Genomic DNA, 8,263 nt, shown 5'->3' with positions numbered 1-8,263 from the left:
ATATTCAAAGGTGACTGAGCTGTCCCACGTGATTACATAATAGCCTTACTGTGAGTACAGCAGCTGTAACAATACAGATTTGTTAAGAGGTGTTAACCGTTTAGACGCCTTGAGTTCTTAAATCTGGATGCATACAGTTGCCCCAATTTACACTGCCTCATCATTGGTTTTCAGTTTAAGCTGTAATCACAAACACAACCAGTAGATGGCGATATAAGATAACAGGTCGTTTTCCGGCATGCCTGTCATAAAGAAAGAGTGTTTAGTCTGTTGGTAGAAGAACACACACCGGATCAGTCTGTTGGTAGGAGATTCATCTTGTACCAAAAAACATAGTGGACACCACCTACTGAAAATTCTTAGAAATTTAGCAATAGGTTTCATCTTTACATAAAGTAAATGTCCTGCATTTAATTATATCCTATCAAGTCCTATATCATATAAACTTGGTGGTGTCTGATTGATTTCCTGATACTACACGGTAAAACAGTTTTAGATTAAGCGAAATTATGTAACTAAATAGACGTAAATAGTGTGGGGGGGGGGGGGGGTTGGAAGCAGTTGACAGGACAAGCGGCAAAGAGAAGCTTTCCTGTCAGAAGCTGAAACCAAACCGGACTGAGCCGCTGTAACCTGCCAGAGGCTGCACTTTTTTCACAGAGGTTAGAAAGCAGAAGCTGTGTTGTGTCACTTTCACAATTTGCCTCAACTAATTACATGCTTATTATACATTACATGCTTATTATATATGCAAAACAGTAGAAGTCCACGTTTTGTTTTTTTTCAGTTGAAGCAGGCTTAATTTAGCATTTTACCTGTGTGTGTGTGTGTGTGTGTGTGTGTGTGTGTGTGTGTGTGTGTGTGTGTGTGACAAGCAGCAACATGTACAAGCAGCAACATGTACAGGTGAAGGAAATTATTTGTATAGACTAATTTATCACTGAATTAAGCAAACCAATTAAAATGTAGTAATAATAATAATATTTTCTTCATCTGTGCATATTAACTTTGATTTATATAATATTGGGACAATACTGTTAATAAGCATTTTATTATATAAGATGTTTTAGAGAACATTCAGGAATTTAGTGTTTTTAGTTGGAGTTCTAAAATTCTAAAGACATTTTTAAAAATTAAAGAAAATGTTAAATATTTAAAGAAAAGGGTTAAAAATAACATAAAAGAAAAATTATATAAAGGCCAAATAAGAAGAGTGTGTTTTAGAGGAAACCTAGATAACAGTCATACATATGTGTGGGACACAAACTAAGTTTCTGGTCTTAAAAAAATGTCCCAAATCTTAACAAAATATGGGTCAATCCCTTTCCACCCCAAGCTGATTATCGAGGCTGTTCTAACCATGTCAGCCTCTCAGTCCATAATTCATACACTTCACACCCTCTAAACATCTTTTAGTCTGAAGTCTCTCCTCACCACAGCTCATCTTTCTTCAGTCTCTGTCCTTATCCATCAGCCCCTACATCACCCGTCATGTCTGAACGTCTTGGGCAGGATGTGCACTGCCCCTCTCGATGCATCACAAAGCATTTAATGTGCAAAACCCAATGCATGACCTTGAAATATGGCCACTGCAGGACCGCTGGCACCGAGGTGCATTTCTTTCAGGTGGAATCAGTTCTGTTTAGTGGCCACAGGGTCACTGCACCAGGAGTGCATAGAGCCGCAGGCCTCTGATCCCTCAGAGCCACTGGGCTCTTCTGCTGTCTGTGGCCGGATGTCGGTTAAATCAGGCCCTGGTGAGATCTGAGCAGTTCTCCAGAGTTGTTTCAGTCATTGGATTCGTGGAGAAGACACTTTGAAATTCTGCAGGTGTTTGGCAAGCTGGAATCAATTCTCCCTAACTGCAGAACAGAAGACAAGAGGATGGAATTAAGGGGTTGGCGGTGCCATAATCTAGATTACCTTCGATTTACTCATTAATCTAGAGACAAGTCATTGAGAAACATTCCTTTTTAGGGGAGTGGGGTTGAATGGAGAGATAACTATAGATAGCAGTGATCTATGATTTGTTAATGATATTTCACGCCTCAGTGTTCTTATTAAACTACATGGGACACATTTAGTGTGCCAGTTTAAATGGAATCATTGCAGAAATAATATTAATGGACCAAATCCATCTCTTGATAGATATCATGAAATTCAATGTTCTTTTATAATTTCTGGAGCTCCTGAGTGTTTTTGTTCTATGTGACTGTGTGGTAAGACTCTCTCTGGAGGAACTTTCGTGCACCTGAGTGCTACGTGACACGGGGATGGTGAAGTTAATTAACATAGGGCTTTGAGCCAGATTCTTAAGGCAAACTGGTATGCATTGTCTTAATTAAGACCCAGTGTCAGATGCTGTGTTAGTCAACAGGGCACTAAAGGGTGCCCTAACTCTGCACTCCATTACTCCTGCGCACTAAAAAAAGCTTTGTTTCCGCACCAATTCACATGTTCCCTGCTGTCCCATCACACATTACAGAAATGTCGGGCCATTGTTATACAGATATTCAGCGTCGAGCTTTTCACTGTCAGCTGCAACCGAACTTATGTCATTATATTTTTCAATAGCCCGCGCTTAATCGTATTCTACGGCAAGAGGTTGCGGACGTCATCGGTTCATCAAAACCTGACTCTATTCTGCAGTGGGCTGTATCAGTTTCAAAGAGATCTTCATATAATCAAGCTCTCCTTTCTCCCAGAACGGATGGAGAGGCGTTTCGCTGTATTAATCAAGCTGTTTTAACTGTATTAAAAAGTAATTCCTAGCAATGAACCGTTCTGTGAATCTTAAATCTATTCTCCCTCGTGAATCACAATTGTGCATAAGAAATTAGGTTTCAAACTTAATGCATTAGGTGCTGTTTGAAGGGGAGAGTCTCCCGAGGTTAACGTGTGCCTCATAAAGTCTTACTGGTTGCAGATTTAATTTAGTGTATGCTGAACAGAAAGCTTGAGAGTTAAATTATCTGTCTAATTAGTCTTAAGGCAAACCAATATGCATAGACCTGTGTCTTCCATTAAAGGTGGATGTTATTAGTGAAATTTTATCACAAATGTGATCACAGACTTGTGTCAGAATGATACCTTAACCAGGAAAATAGACTAGTTACTGTAGAAGACACTGTAGAATGCATTAGCACTGTCAGGTTAAGAGGTGTGGCTATATATTCCTGAACCAACCAAGCATGTGTGAAAAGAGCATCTATTTTCAGTTATATACAGGGATATAAATATATACAGGGATGATTAGCATATATACAGGGAGGAGCAAATATACAGGGATGATTAGCATATATACAGGGATGATTAGCATATATACAGGGAGGAGCAAATATACAGGGATGATTAGCATATATACAGGGATGATTAGCATATATACAGGGAGGAGCAAATATACAGGGATGATTAGCATATATACAGGGATGATTAACATAATAGGGAGGCGCATATATACAGGGATGATTAGCATATATACAGGGAGGAGCAAATATACATGGATGAGTATCATATACAGGGATGATTAGCATATATACAGGGAGGAGCATATATACAGGGATGATTACCATATATACAGGGAGGAGCAGATATACAGGGATGATTAGCATATATACAGGGATGATTAACATATATATAGGGAGGTGCATATATACAGGGATGATTAGCATATATACAGGGAGCAACAAATATACAGGGATGATTAGCATATATACTGGGAGGATCAAATATACAGGGATGATTAGCATATATACAGGAAAGAGCAAATATACATGGTGAGTGGCATATACAGGGATGATTAGCATATATACAGGGAGGATCAAATATACAGGGATGATTAGCATATATACAGGGAGGACCAAATATATAGGGATGATTAGCATATATACAGGGAGGATCAAATATACAGGGATGATTAGCATATATACAGGGAGGACCAAATATATAGGGATGATTAGCATATATACAGGTCACTGATTACATGGTGCCATGATTGTTTATTTATTTTCTAGTCAATCAATCAACCGATCAGTCAATCAATGTGGAATTTCCGATGTCCAGACAACTGGTCATTGCTGCTCAAACCAATCCCTATTATTTTAGCTGTTTTTTCACTGGTCAGTATCTCTGCTCTGTGTTACACAGTGGCTTGTAGCCTCCTGCGTTTGGTTCATCACACATGACCATTCAAGTCCACTTTAGTCTTGATGAGTGTCTGCTGCAGGCTGCTGGAGGGGCCAAACCTAATACCCCAGCAAAATTGATCCAGTTTGAGATGATCCATGCAGGTGCAGCAAAGCCAGATGCTGCTGTTTGTTTTACCTTAGCTCCTCCTGAGAGAGATGTTATTCATCACAAAACCACAGCGCAATAAGACCCCTGAGTAATGAGGCCTTTGTGCCTGCCTGCTGTCAGCCTCACGTTGCTTTATAAAGGATGACACAATTTCGCTGGACGAGTTCCCCAAAAATGCTGACAAGCTCTGGTTCAATAAAACACAATTTCGACGAGCTTTCTCTCTCCACAGGTCATAGCTCATAGACAACACAACTGTGCAGCAAGGCTGTGCAGCACAACTGCAGCACAACTCTCTCTCTCACCCCTCTGTCTCTCACTCTCTCTCTCTCACGCTCACTCCCTCTGTCTCTTACCCTCTTACTCCCTCTCTCTCTCTCTTTCTCACTCTCACTCCCTCTCTTGAGCCCTTCATCTCTCTCCCTCTCCCTCTCTCACTCCCTCTCCCTTTGTCTCTTACCCTCTTACTCCCTCTCTTTCTCACTCTCACTCCCTCTCTTGATCCCTTCATCTCTCTCCCTCTCTCTCTCGCTCTCACTCCCTCTCCCTCTGTCTCTTACTCTCTCACTCTTTGTCCCCCTCTCCCTCTCTCTTTCCCCATCTGTGTGTGATGGCAGTGTGAAGTGCGTGTAATCTGCGTCTCTCCCACATCAGCTCAGTGAAGAGTTTTCACACGCCAGGTTGTTCATGCCGTCTCAGTGCTGTTCTGTCTCTACTAACCAGGAGCTCTACAGACACTCATTCCAATGGGCCAGACAGGTGTAGCTAATGTTGCCACTGGCTAAAGCTTTTGAATAAAGCTACAAACATTTACATTTATTCCACAGTCACACAGATCATCGGCACTAAAATTAATTGTTCTGTTGTTACCCTGACATGCATATCCAGCCTTATTCAGTCTTGTACAAGGTGTTTAGATGTATGTTTTTGAACGCGCGCGCACACACACACACACACACACACACATACATACATACAAAAGAGGTCAAAGCATGGCACCAAATTAGTTTGTGTCAACATTAATCTGGTCTGAATGGTAGGCTGAGAATAAATGGGGAAATTAAAACACACGCCATATTTCAGAAGCTGCTGGTCATTAGAATAGCTGATTGTTTTTCCTGAGTAATGATAAAACATTACGCCGTGGAACTATTTCATTTTAATTACGGTATTAGAGGTACAGTTATGCTGTGTAGGGGCCGTGATGAAGGTGATTGCGGCCTGGGTTCCGCTGTCTTAATGGTAATAATGAAACGTGTCGCAGTTCATCGAGGAGTCTCGATCTTGGATAAATGCTACGCTGGCGATTAACTTGTTTATTTATTAACGGAGGAGCCAGCCCGGCTTCCTGCTATCAGCGAGGCTTGTCAGCTCCGCACGCCAGGTGATGCATGAGCCAATATGCGGACTGGAGAGGACTCGACATCGCGCATCAGTATGAAAATCGTTTTCCTCTAGAAACAGCCGACGGCTGTACATCCTGCCGGAAAAAATCCGCTAATCTGCGGGTCGTAAACCTGCGCGGGACGCCTGGGGTATTTTCAAAATATGGAATTCAGAAATGTCATGGTTTTTCATCCCACATGCCGCACGCTCGTTGTCCCCGCATTGGTGGGCATGCTTTAACAGCCTGTGAAATGGCGGCGCGCTACAGCCCAGCCGGAGTGAACGTGTAAAGCCGGAGAGGGTGACCCTCGCGTTCACTACTCAAAGAGCTCGAGGCGCAAGCGTCTCGGCGCAGTGCGCGCGCACTCAGCGCGAGGTCGTTTACTGCCTCGCTCCTCTAGCGCTAATCTCAAACGCATGCTGATTAACCGCAGTACCTTTCACGCCTATCCTGTACTCTTATTTGTGTAGATCGTAAGGCGTTTTTTAGCCAGTATAGTTCATATATTTTATTTCAGCATTACAAATGTAATTTGATAAAGACAAGAACTTTCCTTGGGGAAGGCGCCTTGCTGAATGTATGTAATTAACTGTAGGCTAGCCCAATTATAGGTTCTTGTTTTTTTTTTGTTTGGTTTGGTTTTTTGAATGATGCCATCATTATGATTTGCATCAAATAATTAAGCTTGCCATTTTTTCTGTCTACAGAACTTTACCCACTCGAATGAAATGCAAGTCTGTTGTGTTTTTCTGTAAGATATCAGTGTGTATGTGTCTGAAAGATCCATCAACAGGGCAGCCAGGCTGACCCGTCCCTACAAGAGTGTGTTACGGATAAGAGCCGGGGCTTAATTACAGACTCTGCTTCTCAAGGGCTCCAGAACAGCAGCAAAATGATTCACTCACGATGAATGCGACACAATGGGTTTCCAAATCCTTAGTCTAGGATGGTATCATTCAGCTCTCGCTCTCTGCTCACAGCGGGGCAATTCTCCACACACAGTGTAATTATGACTGTGTAACTTCAGCCCATGTCCTTGACCCAGTTGAAGTGCCTAATCGCAATGGCCTGCTCAGAGTTAAGATTACGTTTTGAACTTCCGGTAGAAGGAAGGATTGTTGTGATGGAGTCAGGACAGAAAACAAGCCAATGTTACTTTTACAGGTATGTCAGGGATGTGCAGCAAGAAACTGTCCCCCCTCTCCGGCGACTCCACACATCTGAGCCACAGCAAGAACTGCATGAGGCTTGGGGAAATCCCAGAAGTCAGTTTGGCTGAACTGGGGACCTCATGCTGTTACCCCCTGGGGCTGAGTGTGTAGGTAAAATGCCACGGTGTGTCACACAGAGATGTTGTCGTCCTGTCAGTCTGAGTGTCCGGAGCCTCCGGGGCCTTCTCTTCTCCTTCCTCTTATGTGTGAGGTGGTGGGGCAGCTCAGAAAAGACCCGAGTTCCATTTCACTTGACAGCAAGCAGGGCAGACCCACACCGATGAAAACAACTTCATGTTTAAATGCGTTGAACACCAATCACAACAATGGGGCCTCATGCATATTTCAGCAGGTAGCATGTGGATAGCATCTTCAGTCGTGGAGCGTAACCGTGTTTTGGGACATTCTCAATAAGGAGGACAGTTTACAGCAGTCCAGAGCGATAACTGCTGAGCTTCTGGAGTGTTCAGACTGGAGTTCAGGTAGCTACGCTAACTTCCGTATGCTGTTTTTAAGGCATTAAATTAAGATGGATGTCTACCAATCTTAGAAATCTTACAGATTTTCCAGACCCAGGTGTGTAAGCTGGAGTCCATCCCCCTCCACCACCCGGACTTTGATTACGTTTGGTCCCAGGAGAACACTGAAACATGGCTGTGTGTGTCACGTTGTGTCAGGGATTAATCTGGGTGGTTGGCAATGGCTAAGATGCATTTTATCTGACTATTTTTCAATGGAAATTGGTCAGTTTGCTGACCAAGCTAGGTGCCTGACACAAGGACACCACAGCAATCTGGTAACTCTGGACTAACTAACTAACAACCTAGTATTGTCCAGGATCCTGGACTATCTAACTAGCAGTCTGGTATTGTCCAGGATTCTGGACTAACTAACTAACAGTCTGGTTTTGTCCGGGAACCTTTACTAACTAACTAACAGTCTGGTTTTGTCCGGGATCCTTTACTAACTAACTAACTGTCTGTTATTGTCCAGGATCCTTTACTAACTAATACTAAGAGCCCTCCGCTTGGTAACCCATTCACCAACCAACCATATGCAGTCATTCCCGGGATTTGATGACACTGAACTGTTTGAATTGTGCAATTAACAGTTAGGCCAGAGTGATAAATGCACAGACTGATGGTTTCTAATTGTGCAGAAGACAAAGGAAAATACTGGCAAGATACCAAAGGGTTCATCATCATTTCCTGTTGCTTAGGCTTACCTGTATGTTGTACTGAACACCTACATATTTGGAGAAAGGGATTAAGGAAGCAGTCTACCTCCTAGTGTCCAGGTGCAGGACACAAAGTGCTGCTTTTAAAGTTAATTAGAAAAACGATCTCATCAGACAAGGACGAATGGAGAG

Source organism: Electrophorus electricus, chromosome 4, assembly GCF_041902795.1.
Source record: "Electrophorus electricus isolate QZ-2024a chromosome 4, ASM4190279v1, whole genome shotgun sequence".
Taxonomy (NCBI): Eukaryota; Metazoa; Chordata; class Actinopteri; order Gymnotiformes; family Gymnotidae; genus Electrophorus; species Electrophorus electricus.
The sequence above is the reverse complement of the archived record's forward strand: the minus strand, read 5'-3'. Positions refer to the sequence as shown.